A 13,614-nucleotide genomic window follows, 5' to 3' on the forward strand; every position below is an offset into this window, starting at 1 on the left:
TTAATGTTCATCACACATTTGTTAAAGAGATAGCATCCTATGGATAACTAGCAACATCTCACAGGTAAAGGACCACCTAAAGAGCAACTCTATGTGAATAACTCATTTTTTACCAACATGTCAGAATCTTGTAGTCCCCAGGTTATGAAATACAGTATCGCATTTCTTTCCTTGTTCTGTTTAGGGTGTGAAGTATAACGAGGCTTTGAATGTAGTGTTTAAGAAATAGCTGCATGCAGCAATCACTGAGATTAAATCACCAATGTTGGAAAAGATAGAAAATAATAACCAAAATAAATAACAGATGTTTAAGCAGCTTCACAGCTTATTAAATGGTCCTACAGATGATCTACAGAGCTCTTAAAGCCACGGGACTCAAGTCATCCAGGGCAGACATTGGCTATTATTAGTTTACCTACTGCTTAGTCTGAGGCGGTGCACTGTAGTAATATTGAATAGAGGCACTCAACTGGAATGCAAAATGTTTAAGCGATAACAGTCAGACAGGGAACACACCCAGCTGTTCACACACTACTGTTTACACAGGAACAGCCAACAGCAAACTCCTGAACACAAACTCCTGAACGGTTCCTTGGGGGTTTGACAATTTCTTCTTAGGAATTTGCCTCTTAAGACCATTTTCAAGTCTAGGTGTGTTAAAAGACCTTGTGTTGATGTTGGCTAATGCTGTGCAGATATTCAGAAGGTTGTGCTTGTTTTGTTGTTGTTTTACTATTTGTCTTAAGAAAAAAAAAATCCTCAGCAATCTACACACAATACCCTATAATTACAAAGCAAAAACAGGTATTTAGAATTTTTTGCAAATATATAAAAAAAAAAAAACAGAAATACCTTATTTACATAAGTATTCAGACCGTTTGCTATGAGACTCGAAATTGAGCTTAGATGCATCCTGTTTCCATTGATCATCCTTGAAATTAAAAATAATTGTCCATAGAGCTCCGAGACAGGATTGTGTAGAGGAACAGATTTGGGTAAGGGTACCAATACATTTCTGCAGCATGGAAGGTCCCCAAGAACACAGTGGCCTCCATCATTCTTAAATGGAAGAAGTTTTGAACCACCAAGACTCTTCCTAGAGTTGGCGACCTGGCCAAACTGAGCAATCAGGGGAGAAGGTCCTTGGTCAGGGAGGTGACCAAGAACCTGATGGTCACTGACAGAGCTCTAGAGTTCCTCTGTGGAGATGGGAGAAACTTCCAGAAGGACAACCATCTCTGCAGCACTCCACCAATTAGGCCTTTATGGTAGAGTGGCCAGACGGAAGCCACTCCTCAGTAAAAGGCACATGACATCCCGCTTGGAGTTTGCCAAAAGTCACCTAAAGACTCTCAGACCATGAGAAACAACATTCTCTGGTATGATGAAACCAAGATTGAATTGTTTGGCCTGAATGCCTAGCGTCACATCTGGAGGAAACCTGGCACCATCCCTACAGTGAAGCATGGTGGTATCAAAAATCCTTGATGAAATCCTGCTCAGGACCTCAGACTGGGGCGAAGGTTCAACCTTCCAACAGGACAACTGTTGGAAGCGTACAGCCAAGACAACGCAGGAGTGGCTTCGGGACAAGTCTCTGAATGTCCTTGAGTGGCCCAGCCTGAGCCTGGACTTGAACCCGATCAAACATCTCTGGAGAAACCTGAAAATAGCTGTACAGCAACGCTCCCCATCCAACCTGACAGAGCTTGAGTGGATCTGCAGAGAAGAATGGGAGAAACTCCCCAAATACAGGTGTGCCAAGCTTGTAGCGTCAAACCCAAGAAGACTCGAGGCTGTAATTGCTTCCAAAGATGCTTCAACAAAGTACTGAGTAAAGGGACTGAATACTTATGTAAATGTGACATTTCCCTTTTTTATATATATATAAATTAGCAAACATTTCTAAAAACCTGTTTTTGCTTTGTCATTATGGGGTATCATGTGTAGATTTATAATTAAAAAACGATTTCATCAATTTTAGAATAAGGCTATAACCTAACAAAAGGTGGAAAAAGTCAAGGCGTCTGAATACTTTCTGAAGGCACTGTATTTCCATTAGAGGAGGGTGGGAGGAGCTAGAGGAGGACATGCTCATTGTAATGGCTGGAATGGAATCAATGGAACAGAGTCAAACATGTGGTTTCCATATGTTTAATGTGTTTATAATTTCCATTTATTCCATTCCAGCCATTACAATAAGCATGTCCTCCTATAACTCCTCCCACCAGCCTCCTCTGATCTCCATCAATGGAATATCGTCGGCAGACGACTTGTTATCAACAAATAATGTGAACATCTTGGTTACGCAGGCAAGACATAGAATTGTTTGAGATGGAATGTGTGTAAATATTTAGGAGTCTGCAGAATGACGATGTGCTTATCTGCACCCCTAGCTCAAGGCAGCTGTGTTAAAGAAAGTTATTTAATTCTAAAAGTTGTTTCAAAGGTTTGGCAAGATGTTCAATACTCTGGTGATCTCCCAGAAACAGATTTTTTTTGCCTCCATGGCGGGAACATTCCTCTGTTAATACAGTGCCTTCAGAAAGTATTCACACTCCTTGACTTTTTCCACATTTTGTTGTGTTACAAAGGGGGATTCAAATTAATTTAATTGTTAATTAATTGTTTAATTGTTAACGATCTACACAAAATTCCCACCCAAAAATATTATGGGGGAAAAAAACACTTTCGATTAGATAAGTATTCAACCTCCTGAGTCAATACATGTTAGAATCACCTTTGGCAGCAAAGTCTTTCTGGGTAAGTTTTTAAGCACTTTGCAAACCTGGATTGTACAATATTTGCCCATTATTCTTTTTTCTTCAAGCTCTGTGTAGGTGGTTGTTGATCATTGCTGGATGGCCATTTTCAAGTCTTGCCATAGATTTTCAAGTCAATTTAAGTCAAAACTATAACTAGGCCACTTAGGAAAATGTAATGCTGTCTTGGTAAGTAACTCCAGTGTATAATTGGCCTTGCGTTTTAGGTTACTGTCCTGCTGAAAGGTGGATTTGTCTCCCAGTGTCTGTTGGAAATCAGACTGAACTGGGTTTTCCTCTAGGACATTGCCTGTTTCTCTATTTCTTTTATTTGTATTTTTAAAAACTCCCTAGTCCTTGCCGATAACAAGCATACCCATAACATGATGCAGCCACCACCATGCTTGAAAATATGAAGTGTGGATTTGCCATAAACCTAATGCCTTGTATTCAGGACAAAAGTAAATTTCCTTGCAATTTTTTTCTTCACTTTAGTGTCTTATTACAAACAGGATGCATGTTTTGGAATATTTTTATTCTCTACAGGCTTCCTTCTTTTCATTCAGTCATTTAGGTTAGTATTGTAGAGTACAATGCTGTTGATCCATCCTGGTTTAAAATCACCATTGGCCTCATGATAAAATCCCTGAGTGGTTTCCTTCCTCTCCCTCAACTGAATTAGGAAGGATGCCTGTATCTTTTTAGTGACTGGGTGTATTGATACACCATCCAAAGTGTAATGAATAACTTCACCATGGTCAAAGGGATATTTAATGTATGTTTGTTTTTATCTACCAATACGTGCTCTTCTTTGTGAGGCATTGGAAAACCTCCCTTGGTCTTTGTCATTGAATCTGTGCTTGAAATTCACTACTCGATTGAGGGACCTTACAATTATCTGTATGTGTATGGTACAGAGATGATGTTAAACTCTATTATTGCATACAGAGTAAGTCCATACAACTTATTATCTGACTTGTTAAGCACATTTCTACTCCTGAAGTTATTTAGGTTTGCCATAAGAAAGGGGTTGAACACTTATTGACAAAACATTTCAGCTTTATAAAAAAAAAAATATTCAAACAATTTCACTTTGACATTATGGGGTATTGTATGTAGATCAGTGACACAAATCTAAATGTAATACATTTTAAATTCAGGCTGTAACACAAAAAAAGGTGGAAAAGGTCAAGGGGTGTGAATACTTTCTGAAGACACTGTAGAAGTTACTAGAAATCAAATCAAATGTTACTGGTCACATACACATGGTTAGCAGATGTTATGTTATTGCGAGTGTAGCAAAATGCTTATGCTTCTAGATCCGACAGTGCAGCACTATCTAACAGATAATATCTAACAATTCCACAACCTAATACACACAATCTAGTAAAGGAATGGGATGAGAATATATAAAATATATATATGAGCAAGAACTATTAGAAATATTCAGTGTGGCTTACTCAAGTCCAATAAGCAGCCTCGTGCTCTCACACGTGGTCTGTCTGTAGAAAAATGTTGTTTTGACATGATGCTTCTGTAGAACTACATGTTGCTCTTATTACACTTCCAGTTAAAAATAGACGTAGTCTTACTTTAGATGTCAGTGGGCCTTCCGGAGTAATGAACGTATCTTTTCATAAAAGAAAGTCTGTGTTTTGGTAAAATAGAAACAGTATGTGACCAATACCACTAAACTAATTACCCCTGAAACGGCCTTGGGGTCACAGCTTATGGGACCTTCTGAAGAGATGTTTACATATCCTGCTGTCAAAATGTGTTAATGATTATTCTTTGGTATTCTATATTGAGGTTTTTCCTGTCTGAGCTATATATCCTCAGCATATTGTTAAGATGTATTTTATGCAAATTCTTGTGTTGGATCTGAAAGTGCTTTTTGTTTTGGAAGGACACCACTAAAACGATGAAATCTTTATTGAAATAGGATCATTTCATTTACCTTTTACAGTGATAGAAACAGGAAGCGCATAGAAAGTACATCTGTAGTATCAAAGGAACTGTGTGTATGTTACAGGAAGGAGGAAAGTTTGCAGAAAGGTGTATAACATTGTGATAGGCTCCCAATAGAAGGCTGGAGAGTACTGCTGATATACAACCATGACTTCATATGGAACTACAAAAGCCAAGGGCTTAGCAAAAATTAATACTGACCAAGTGCAAATGTCACACTTCAGTAAAATTATTCAACAAGACCAAGACAGGAGATGGTTGATGGTGAGGGAGAGTACTTTTATTTGGGGAAAAAACATGGAGCCAGCCAGTGGGTAGTTAACTCTAAAATGACATTTTCTGTGACAGAAAAACCAAGCTAGACATGCTTTCTATATTCTTCAAAAGAAGCATTAAACAATGGTTCTCTCACTTAGGCTTTTTTGGCTTAGTTGGGATGAGGGTAATTAGCAATGATCTAGATATAGTATGACAGCTTTGATTGCATTTACAAGAGGAAAAGCTGCCTTAACCAGAATATTCATTTCAAATAAAAGTTCTCAATAAAGTTCAAATTAACATTGTTACGAGACATAAACCCCAAAATAAATTACTTGTACATTCAAACACTGCACTGAAGATCAGAAACATTCACACTATTATCCTTTTAGAGATGATATTGTAGAAGAGATCAATTGCAGAGGAGAGAAATGAGGAAGGTGGAAATGTTCTAGCAACAATACATCTAAAAGAAATATATCAAGAATGCAATCAAAGAAACAAGACTACCTGTACATTATTGAAAACCACAGCATTAACTAAATCACACTCAAAATATCCAAAATAAAAATCCTCTGATGACTGAAACATAAAATAATAATCCAAACTGGACTCAAGTTTTTTATATTTGTATACAATGGAAAACTTGAATCTTACTGTCAATCTTCAACAGTAATTTATTTTAACTGCAGGCTGAAAAATACAAACCTAAATGGAATACAAGTTAACAGCTTCAAATCATAATGTGCTCTCTGACAATGTGGCATAGGAAGATTGAACAGAACCTTTTAAGTTCCCCTAATGGTGTTACTTATCAGATAGCTCAAATGGAATTAATTAGAGTTTCCTGGAAACCCCCGTATGTACTCTAGTTGACAGTGTACTCTCAGATAACAAAACTGGTTAAACAGACAAGGTGACTTTAGGGATTCAACACGTTTTTTATATTACTACACAACATTTCCAGAGGACCTAAAGACCACATTATCTAAGGATGGAATGATTCTTTGAGTTATTTCTTTATATTAACTGATTCTTTAAACATGTACTTTTGTTTCAATCAAAAATATTCCTCATGTTTTAGACTATTTAGAGAGACACGTCACAGGTGCCTTGAAATACCTGAGTTGATGGCTAACTTTTGTCCAACAATGTGTTTAAATTGTAGGGGTAGGCTAATGTAAAGCTTTTGAATGTGAAAGCAAGCACTCCATTTACTGATGTATGGTCCAATTAAAAGGCACTGTACATACACATTGGCCGTTCAATTGCTTCTATTTTGAAATAGAAAAACCATGCACTTTATACAAAGTTTGCCAGTCCATTGGTCAGTTTAATATACTGCCACTATCTAAATGGTGTGACGTTGTTTGGGGTTTCAACTTTCTTAATTATTACAGGAAAGAGGTAGGTGCCAATTTCATTTGAAAGTAATCTGGATACATTTATATTACAACGGTCATAACCCCCTCTTCTCACACTATTTCTTCTATCAACAGCTTAAAAGCATTCATTTTGTAAGAGTAGTTAGTTATCCATGATTATTGCTTCACTTAAAATAAATATCTAGCACACATCAGTCTAGTCGCAAAGCCAATCATTGTGGCATAGAACAAATCAAATAATTAATTCCACAAGTTCTGAGTAAATGTGGAACATGCCACGAAAGTCCTGGGTTACGGTTACCATTTTTAATAATCCTGTGTAAGCAATACCAGGATTTGCCTGTTATGTGTAATTACATTCACTAGAACACAACAATGACCCGGTCTCGGAACATGTCTGGCAAGGTAATAATGGTAAAAAAAAGATGAGATACTGTTTGTATATTCAAATATACATTGATATATTTTACAATCCAACTTTGAGAAACATACATGTATTTCCAAAATCCTACAAAGTATATTCTATGACCTGTTCTTCAATATACTTGTTTGTCATTGTGACCAAACATATGCACTAGCAACCTTATCCAACCCCAGGTTAGAGATAGCAGCAAAATGGGAGACTCTCAAACACATACAGTAAAAAAATATGCACCCAAACCAACTCTGAGACAGAGGACAGAAAGCCTCAGTCAGTATACAGTGTATGCACATTTGAGTGGTTAGTGTAATATTTGGAATAACAGAATAATAAGACAATTAAAATAATATTTGCACCAGACGAGTAAATAAGTATTTATATAAAATATTATTCTGAGGATTGTATCTTATATTATTACAGTGAATAATATACCATTACAGGCATTACAGGACGGCAAAAGGATTGCCTTGCAGACAGCAAACGCCATCAAACGTTCTCTATGTATTTTGTTTTAGCTTAAAGAAGATTCAAATTTACTGAGCTAGTCCCAATTCACAATCTATTGGCAACATCCCTCTGAAGAGTAACCTTCTGCGTTGGAAGTGTCTGATGTGTACAAAAGGATTGTAAATACAGCATGTTACCAATCAGAATACATTCTAGAATACCAGACCACAGAGGTAACCTTTTCTGCAAATATCGGTGAGATCGGAAACTTGACTAGACTTGACAGAAGTTACCAAACATCAGGAGACTGCATTAGGCCACATATCCTTGGGTTGTGTTCCCACTGGAGAAAATGGTGGGATTAAAATCCAACATCCTCTGTTTAATGCTGGCATTCACCTAAAAAACAAATTACAATACATAATTACAGTAGCCTACATAGAAATGTGACAGACCTGGCTTCCTATTCAATCAACACAAACTACCAGGTTTCAAATAAACCTTCTTACAGGAGAAGAACAATGTTTATAAATACTAGCTATTGATTTACCACTCCTCTGTTTGCTTTTGTAAGTCTACTGTAAACTGGGTATGGGAGAGTTTGACTTATAAGCATAGAATGTCAGGTAAACAGGAGCCCATATCTTCATCACAGGAAGTTGGGACCGTGTCAAAGAACAATTGAAAGGACGGAAGGGAGAACCCTAATGTTAACACTTGAAATGTTGCAACACATGAAAGCATGTGACTTTATTGTACAGTACTGTTTCCATTTCCCCTGGTATTTTAGTAACAATGGATACTTTGTAGTACTTCAAAGAATTTGGTAACATGGTTCTAGGCTAGCTGGTACTAAATATTACATAGTGGTTCTTGTTTTATTGAATCACAATGAAACAGACGTGTACTTTTTGTTATTACTATGTAATTACAATTGTTGCGTGTTATTTCTTAGCTTATAGCTATTAATTACTTTACCCTGAAATAATACCATAGGTTCAGTCAACATTAAGAACTTCCCAAACCACGTCAGATGGATGATATTGAACGGATACATTTGAGCTCAAACAGTTCCCCACTTTCATGTTCATCGTAATTTAGTATTTATTAAGCAGACAGTCTAAAATCTAAATATCCCAGGTTCAAACATTTTCTAAATGTGCAATTACGGCAAAAGCAATGTGTGTGGCTGTTCCGCACAGAAAACCTTTAATGATGAAACATATAAGGGAAAACAATTATTGTAACCTTGTAAAATGTTTAATTACGCTTAAGCACTGGCAATGAAAGTAGTGGAGATTCCACAAGAAAGCCAATATAACACATTTCTGTATGCTCTAATTTTGGCCTTATGTTTTTAAACTGAGATGGTATGAAGAAGGGCCTATGTGCACATCCTTTTTGCATTACAAACAGAACCTACCTCTGAGGAAGTTGCACATTCATGGATGGGACAAAAACATATCTATAACTTTAATCTAATGAGTTAATCAATTACCCTGAAATAAATGTACGTGGCGTGGGTTCTTATACAGGGCAGAATTGGAGACAAAATATCAAAAGGAACGTATTATTAAACAGACTTTCTGTTGTAGACCTACTTCCTCTCTGTTACGTTCCTTTGGATATTTTGTCTCAAATTCCACCCTATATAAGAACCAACCCCATGGACAATTGGTTGAGTAAGTTCAAATATAATTGTATTAAACATTGAAGATAGATAAGGGACGTTTAGGTTTTAATCTATTCAAAAATCAGAGGCCCTGCTGTCCAGGGATTGGATAGCATGGTCATGTTGGGACTAGGACGCCTGGAACTGATACGAGTAGACCCATAACAGACCTACCTACCTGTACTTGACATCAAAGAGGGTGGAGTCCTCTTCTTCCTCATTCTCCTCATTCAAAGGAGCCATCTCTACTCGCTCTGCTGGTGTAGTGATTATGTCATACTTTCGTGTTTTCCTTATTCTCCTTCCAGATCTATGACAAACCAGAGAAGGGTTGTGATAATGAGACAAGAGGTGTGCAGTAGTTTCTCATCTTGAACCAAGCAGAACCTGACATGGCTGCTTTGCCATATGGACAGGATTAAAGCAGTGTATTGTGGTTAAGGCCTACTGGCCACCTGGTGTGGGAAGTGATTATGGCATTGCTGATGTAGCGTAATGTAGTGGTTTTTAATATTAGATATTTTAACATTTAGATATTCCCAACAGCAATTACTGACACAATATTATAGTTGCTGCAATAGAGAGAACACATCCCCCACTTGCCAACTTTCCTATTACATGCTGCATGACATAATCAATAAGGAGGATCTTTATGAATGCTCAAATTAGTTGTTTTATAAGATTAGTATAGCATATTACACAATGATTATTTAATTAGGATAATTCAGTTGGCTATAGTTATTGGTATGGTGTAATCATAAATCAGCTTACCTGATCACTTTGATGACCAAGCAGGTGATGAGAACAGCTGTTAACACGCAGATAATAATTACAATATTTTTAAGAGTAGGAAGATATTGTAATATTGAAGAAATTCTTGATTCGGTCTGTGCATGATCTGTGCTATTATTTGACAAATCCCCTCCATGGGGGGTTGGTGTTGAATTTAACTGCGTTGCGGATGAAGGCACAGTTTGTGGTTCACCTATAACTTTCCATGCCGAAGCAATAACCAAAGTGAATATTAAACTGTATGAAACCATCCTGCTTGAAAGAATAAGAGTAAATTGCTTGTGAAAATAATCGTCGTTTCTTTCTCTCTAAATTTCTTTCACGAAGCCAAGGAAGATATGCGATTCAAGATTGGCGATGATGACATTCTGTGACATTTCAAGGAAGTGTTTAAAATTGCGCATCCACTCGTCAAACGAACCGGTTCCTTAAAACGGTGTAAATAGCCTATCCATCTGTATAACCTAACAATTATCTCTTGAATTAATATCTCCTGAATGGTCGCTGCTCGCAGTTTTTCCTAGCTGCTGTCAAAGCCCGTTGCTTCTAGTAGCCTACAATCCCTTCATGATTTCATTTGGAATGCGTGCAGGGAAAAGGGAGGAGGATTATCTACAGCCGGAAGAGCCCTGTGTGTGTAGGCCACTGTTCATACGTGTGTGGTGAACAACATTAGCGTGAGGAACAATTGTGGAATCGGCGGCTGGCCTTCAAAATAAAAGTTCCTCATTGAAACTGATGCAAACGGATAAAAATAGTGGAATCATGCCACAATTGTACTAGATAATGCTAAACAAGGTTGGAATAGTGTTATAGAAATCAAACAGAAGACTATTATATGTTAATTTGAAAAACAAAATGTAAACATCAGTTAAAATCGTACTGTGGATGTGTTTGAATTCAGAATAGCATTGGGGGCATTGGCTACTTATATGCACTGTACAGCCTGACCTATGGATTGTGCACCCATAAAATTGGGTATCAGCCTACTCAGTAGGCAGGTGTCCATTGACCCCGGGTTTATTCGACAAAAGCAATGTCGCAATAAAAAACATTTGCGATGTGTAATGAAAACGGCAGATATAGGAGAAACTTTCTAAATATCGACAACATTTTTGTTCGTTCAACGGGTTGATTTTTATTTTGTCTAACTTTATTGCGACAAATAATGGAAACGTTTTTGTACTGAACCATTTTGAAGATACGCAGGGCACGTGATGTTATGGGTAATTTAAAGCCCCTGTAAACTTGGACGCGTGAGGTTCGACTTCATACAAGGAAGCGGAATAGAATCCATCGTTCTATATGGTAGGCGGTTTTAGAGACATCTGTGCTGGACTGTGGTCGACATGGATGATAGTTCTGATGGTATGGTTGGGGATGATGAAAGTCATGGACCAGGATGGATTGCTGTGAAAAGTAAAATAAAAAAGAATAGCACGTGACAGTTCTAGTGGTGAGACCGTGAAGAGGGTAATGGTAGTGAAAAACAAAATAAATTATGTCTCTTAATGGAAAGTTGCAATCATGTTTGATGCGACCACGGGGTCTCATTTACACCCTATTCGATCAACCAATGCCGTGAAGAAAGAGATAGGGGAAGTCACATTAGCCCATCACATTGGTAATGGTAGACTGTTTATAATTTTGTGCTGACCATGTTCAGCAAGGGAAGATTCTGAAAATGAAAACTCATAGGGAAGAAAATCACAAGTCATGTCCCTGGAGCATTGGCTTTGCTGGGGGGGTCCATTTCTGGGGTTTCACTTTCTATGTCCATAGATTATATAAAATAAAATGTAGAGGTGGGCATAATGGTTGAAGCCAAAATGCTGTTCAGTAAGAAAGAGGGTCAGAGAAGTGAAAGCCTGTCTGTATTATTCATGTTTGAGAAGATTGTACCTAAGAAAGTAGACATGGGCTTCCTGGCTTTCACTGTTAGAGAGTTTACCCCAGCTCCATTAAGGTGTTTTAAATGCCAAAGAATGGGACATGTAGCGGCTCTGTGTAAAGGAAAGAAAAATGTGCCAAGTGTGGAGGGGAACATCAACCTGACAGCGTTTGTGGACAGAATAACTGTCAAGTTGAAGATTATTGTGGAAGCGGCAACAGTTTTTAGGAGTAACAGATGTTACTGTCGCCATGATTGTTGATATGTTGACTCCTAATAATACTACTGATGGAATGTCTCAGTATGATAAGTAGAGTTATGGTTTTTCTTATCCTTCAGTGGAATGCCAGAAGCCTTATTGCTAACAGTCAGGAGTTTAATAAATATGTCATAGATTTAGAGATCAAACCTGAAGTGAGATGTGTTTTAGAAACATGGCTTAGACTACATCTTGATTTTATTATTTCTGGTTATTGTTCAGTCAGATGTGATAGATCAATTCGGACAAGGTGGTGGTTGTGCTACGTTCATAAGAGAAGGTGTTGTATATTATAATATAACTGAATGTGTGATGGTGGAAATCTACAGTGCAGGTAGAAATATTAAGTTACAGAATTTGTACAACCCTTGTCTTCAACTATCTGTAGCGATGTTTGATGAAATATCAGGAGAATTGGGCTCTAGAGAGATATGGTGTGGTGACTTTAATGCACATAATAGTTTATGGGGAAGCACACATGCAGATACTAATGTTAATATTGTGGAAGATAAGATGGAAACAAGCATCAGTATGTCTTCACGACGGATGTGGTACAAAAGTTGATGTTTGAGGGGTTACATCCTGACTGGACCTCGCAATGGCTTCTAACTCTGCATCTACAGTTGAAGTCGGAAGTTTACATGCACTTAGGTTGGAGTCATTAAAACTCGTTTTTAAACCACTCCACAAATTTCTTGTAAACAAACTATAGATTTGGCAAGTCGTTTAGGACATCTACTTTGTGCATGACACAAGTCATTTTTCCAACAATTGTTTACAGACAGATTATTTCACTTATAATTCACTGTATCACAATTCCAGTGGGTCAGAAGTTTACATACACTAAGTTGACTATGCCTTAAACAGCTTGGAAAATTCCAGAAAATGATGTCATGGCTTTAGAAGCTTCTGATAGGCTAATTGACATCATTTGAGTCAATTGGAGGTGTACCTGTGGATGTATTTCAAGGCCTACCTTCAAACTCATTGCCTCTTTGCTTGACATCATGGGAAATCAAAAGAAATAAGCCAAGACCTCAGAAAAAAATTGTAGACCTCCACAAGTCTGGTTCATCCTTGGGAGCAATTTCCAAACGCCTGAAGGTACCACGTTCATCTGTACAAAAAATAGTACGCAAGTATAAACACCATGGGACCACGCAGCCGTCATACCGCTCAGGAAGGAGACGCGTTCTGTCTCCTAGAGATGAACGTACTTTGGTGCGAAAAGTGCAAATCAATCCCAGAAACACAGCAAAGGAGCTTGTGAAGTTGCTGGAGGAAACAGGTACAAAAGTATCTATATCAACAGTAGAACGAGTCCTATATCGACATAACCTGAAAGGCCGCTCAGCAAGGAAGAAGCCACTGCTCCAAAACCGCCATAAAAAAGCCAGACTACTGTTTGCAACTGCACACGGGGACAAAGATTGTACTTTTTGGAGAAAAATCCTCTGGTCTGATGAAACAAAAATAGAACTGTTTGGCCATAATGACCGTCGTTATGTTTGGAGGATAAAGGGGGAGGCTTGTAAGCCAAAGAACACCATCCCAACCGTGAAGCACGGGCGTGGCAGCATCATGTTGTGGGGGTGCTTTGCTGCAGGAGAGACTGGTGCACTTCAAAAAATAGATGGCATCATGAGGGGAAAATTACGTGGATATATTGAAGCAACATCTCAAGACATCAGTCAGGAAGTTAAAACTTGGTCACAAATGTGTCTTCCAAATGGACAATGACCCCAAGCATACTTCCAAA

The sequence above is a fragment of the Salvelinus alpinus genome, chromosome 9, assembly GCF_045679555.1.
Source record: "Salvelinus alpinus chromosome 9, SLU_Salpinus.1, whole genome shotgun sequence".
Taxonomy (NCBI): Eukaryota; Metazoa; Chordata; class Actinopteri; order Salmoniformes; family Salmonidae; genus Salvelinus; species Salvelinus alpinus.